At 29.2% G+C, this 4,819-nt stretch overlaps 1 protein-coding gene across 1 annotated transcript in view; it reads right to left on the bottom strand.

The window, feature by feature from the left end:
* The window catches only part of LOC118744001 (organic cation transporter protein), a 20,872-nt gene extending 16,433 nt beyond the window's left edge, over window positions 1-4,439 (bottom strand). The window contains exon 1 of the mRNA XM_036476767.1: window positions 4,098-4,439. The gene's annotated coding sequence lies outside the window, so the exon portion shown is untranslated. The remainder of the gene's footprint in view (window positions 1-4,097) is intronic.
* Window positions 4,440-4,819: the final 380 nt, after the last annotated feature.

Raw genomic sequence — 4,819 nt, 5'->3', positions numbered from 1 at the left:
TTCTACCGCTTAGACTTTGTTGCTTTTTCAATTTTTCCTAATAAACAGTCGTGGTACAAAGCTCAATAAAAATATTTAGGAATTATATTTTATATGTTTTTTGTTGTTGAATGAACCATATTTTTATACAAAATTGGCGGAAAAATATGAGAATAAAAATTGTTGCATATATTGCGAAAAATTTGCTGTGCCAATACTTCGTTTCGACAGTGTACATACATATGTAAATGTGTATGTATGTACGTAGTATAGTCAAAATATTAATTAAATGTCAGCAAACGTTATTGATCCAATAAAAGTCAATAATGAAACGATTTGATTCGCTTTAGGAAATATGACAAATAAACGAGTGCATTACCCCATAGTTAACTAATTTATTTGTACATTTTATTGGCTTCATTGATAAGCGAAGCAATTAAAAAATACTTAATTGCAAAAAACAAACCCACAAAGTAATAACTTTCAATCATGGATTACGATTGAGGATTACTGTTGAGTACTTATTTATTGACATTTGTAGCGCACATTGTTGCTAATCAAAGAAAACATATGTATGTATATGCACATACATACATACAAACACACGCTTTGCTATCGACTGATAAGAGTAGTGATCTACAAGTCAAACTCGAAATCTAACTACAAACACCTACACGCGCTTACAATAAAAGCAAGATCTGTGGCTTTGCTCAGCCACGCTTTCAGTTCCACCGGCCAAGTGGTCGATGTCGTTTTCGTCGGCTATCAGAGCCAGCTGCGAACTGGCTACAAAGTATCTATCTAGTATGGTAGCGTGCAAGTTGTAACAATTTGCTTATCACTGATTTAGCGTTGTCGCCTCCGAGTCTGTGCTCTGCTGCTAAGAAGTGGCTTGTTGGTGGCTGCACATTTTGTGGGCATTGACAGAAACCTTTTGATTGCTTTGGCAGACAAATGCAACGCCCACGCCTGTTTAATCACCAGAGGCGGTACTGGATACAGTGAGAGCTCAAAGCAGTTTTTGTATTGTGAACAAATACCTACTCTATGATTATTACAGTTGCTGTGTTATTAGTATTAGTATCTATTTGTCACCGACTATCAAAGGCTTTGAGGCGTGTGCGTCAACCACGTCTGCAATTAGAGTTTATACACCTTCGCCAGTTTTTCTTTTTTTTGTTGATTTATGACTTTTATTATTTGGTTTTTTTACTCACTGAGTAATTTGAGTTTTTATTTGCGCTGTGAAAAACAAATTCTCACTTATACCGTGACTAGCTAATAACAATGCGAACAACATTTTGATTTATTGATATGTATTTTTTTTCATAAGGTAAAACGACAACACGTTTCATTGAAATTTGAATTGGTTCTAGCATATATGCATGCCTACCAGAGAGCTGCATAAGTGCACTTGAGAAGGTGTATACGACATATATAACACTGTGCACCAAATTTCAAAAAGTTGGAGGTGATGGGAATCGGAACAGCGGCATTTAACACCATTTCTTGTTTATCTCAATTTGAAGTTAAATAAATGAGCTCCTAATGGAACGTATAATTTAAAAACACATTTTCCGAAGTTACCAGAGCGGGAAGGGGAGGGGATTTGAGGAGTTTTTGGCGCAGCTCAATGTTCAACGGAAAAATTTTTATCATATATATGTGTATATATATGTACATACATAGATGTATGTAGGTATGAAATTTGTAAGCGACACCAAAAAAATCATTGTACTTCTTTTATTTTTTATATTTCGGCCTCTTTTTATTTTACGATTTTTGAGCTATTTTCGGCAAAGCGATTTGGTGAAGATTTAGCGACCAGAAAATGTACAAAAAGAGATAAATAATTTGATTTCTTTTCATTGCTAAAAAAATCCCTTCTGCCAATTGAATAAGATTAGAAACTTATATTGTTACTCATAAAATTGTGCGTACGGTTTTTTAATATTCGGAATGTTTTAAATGCTACAATTTTTTTTGTTAATTTTGTATTAAAATATGGCTTATACTTTGGCAAACGCCATTTAAATCCAAGAATGGAACTGTGTAAGAAATCTAAGAACATTTGTAATATTTATTACGAACTTCTTCAGGTATGCAGTGTTATAGCCCATTAAATTCTAGTATAATAATGTGCAAATTTCAAATATCTAAAGATTCGCGTTGATTTTTGAGAGTTTTTTTGCAGAGAAGGAACGCAACAATGTAGTTAACACACACAAATATATCTAAACTACAAGTTAAGGGACAATTAACAAAGTAGCCAGAAATAGGCACAAACAATTCCAAAAAATTAAAAAAAAAACAGACAAGAAATATACAGGAAATGCAGTCCAAAGCTTTATTAATTAATCTTTTAACCCTTTATTGCCCAAATCGAAACTGAGAGTGACATATATTTCTTATTAGCATACATACATATTGCGAGTTAAAAAAGATAGTTTTATGAAAATATTTTTTTTATTTTCTTGGGTTAAATAAATACACACACATATATATTCACTTTTCCTACGATGCTGGACATTAAAGAATTTTAGGATTTTTTTTTTTCAAAAGTATTCATAAAAAATCTCAACACTTAGATGTACACAAGCACGTACAGCGGCCAGTAATGGGCTAATTTACTTTTGTCTTTCTTTCCTTTTGCTAATTTTCCCCTATTTTATATTGTTTTGATATATTCATTCTCTTATTTATATGTTACTTTATTTTCATTATTTCCTTCTTTTTTTTTTGTTAAGTTTTCATAAATGTTACTTAATGTTTACTTTGTTTTGAAAATTTTTTTATATTTCATTTTGTTTACTAAAAAATTTACACTTTTTTTACGACTTAATTGCATTTAGTTTTCTTTTCCTTTTGTGTTTATACATTAATGTAATTGTAATTGAGTTTTCTTTACTACTTTTTTATTGCAATTTTATTTAATCTTAATTTTTATCTTTATAAAGTTATATTTCTTGTTTAAATTATTTTTAATATTTGAAGTCCTTAAATCAATTTTTGTTTTATTTATTGTTTTAATCCAATTTCATTTTCATATTTCAGGAAATATTTTTTTTTTATTTCAAATGTTTTATATAAATTTTCTTTTATTTAGTTCCTCTATTTTTTGTGTAATTTAAGTCTTATGTGAATTTAATTAATTTTTTCTGTTCATATTCTTTTTAAATTACTTTTAGTTTACTTACTTTAAATTTTTATTTTGTTTTTTTTCAAGTTTCTGGTAACTTATGTATATTTTATCCTAATCAAATTTTATTTATTTTTGAACTTGTTTTATTCTTTATTCTAAGTTTTTATTGACACTTTTAATTATTTTAATTATTTCTTTTTATTCTACTTCATTTCATTTTATTTTAATTTAATTTTTTTTGTTTTCGTTTATTTTTTATTTTATTTTATTTTTATTTCATACATTTTTATCCCATTTTATTTTATTTCATCTTACTTTTTTCACTTTAGTTTATTTTATTTTATTTACTTAGTTTCTATTTTTGTAAAATTTTTTTTTATTATCTAATTTATTTTCATCTACTTTTCGTTTCTGTGTATGCTTAATTTTTCCTTTATTTCATTTTTATTTTATTTTTGCTGTCATTCAATCTTAATATTATTTAAACTTTCGTTTGTTTAGTTTAATTTTGTTATCTTTTCACATTTTACCTAGTATACACTATTTTGTTTATTTGTTATTTTCTTTTATATCTTATTTGACTTTCATTTAATTTAATTTAATTTAGTTTTATTTTATTTTACTTTATTCTATTTATTCTATTTCCCTGTACTAATAATTTCATTTTATTTGTTTTTATGTATTTAAGTTTTTGCCTTAATTAAATTTATTTTTTTATTTCACTTTGTGTCCTTTTATTTTATTGTATTTTATTTATTTTAATTTGAGTTTTTTACTATTTTTACAATTTTATGGAGATTTCTCAATGTGAAGATTAACACTATTCACACAGTTCATTGACACTTTACAGTGCTTACATACATACATGCAAACATATGTACATACGTATGTTTAAATATACGCTACTGAAGAATTGCTTTCGACAAAATACTTCATACACTGTTTTACTCGAAAATCTTAAAAATACACTACACACCATTTCTTTCTTTTAGTATTTTTCCAGACTTCGAGCAGTGGTATATGTACATAAGTGTTTTGCCAACGTTCAAAAGATATTTTCCTTATTTCCAATCAAAGCAATTCAATGGCTTTTCACAGAAGTAAACGCAAAAAGTCTCAAAATCCAAAGAACACAAATAGATTTAATTTTCCAAGCAGCAGACTTCTGCGAAAAATTTGCGTGAATAAACAAAGAAAATGGTATTTTTGCAGAACACACAGCCTCAGAATTCGAACTACGCGAAGGAGGTGCATAGACACACCCACAGAATCGCGCGTATGTGATTAAAACAAAATTGTGGTACTACTTTAACTCAAACGTACAGAAATCAGAAGCGAAAACCCCGTGCAATACCGCCGAACGACATAAACAAACTGACTGCGAGCAGCAACCCAAAGTGAACAACAGTCCACAAGATCCGGCAGGCAGCAACAGTTTGAGCGGCGAGCAATAACAGGCTAACAGCCCACTGAGGGAGGAATGTTGACGAAAAGAGGGTGGTTAACAGTAATTTTAATAGCTGCATCAGTGTTGCCAGGTTGTGGATTTAGTCGTCATTTTGATATTTTTTACTGCCATGCCGATTCGCCGACTTTTGGGACCCAATGACGATTTTTCTTTATGTGTAAATTTGCCTGGTTCTCAACTTTGAAGATAGACAGATAACTGAAAATTGCAGTGTAAACACCTATTGAGAG

This window comes from Rhagoletis pomonella, unplaced genomic scaffold (assembly GCF_013731165.1).
Source record: "Rhagoletis pomonella isolate Grant_MI unplaced genomic scaffold, Rhpom_1.0 Rhpom_scaffold_00001, whole genome shotgun sequence".
Lineage (NCBI taxonomy): Eukaryota > Metazoa > Arthropoda > Insecta > Diptera > Tephritidae > Rhagoletis > Rhagoletis pomonella.
The sequence above is the reverse complement of the archived record's forward strand: the minus strand, read 5'-3'. Positions and strand labels throughout refer to the sequence as shown.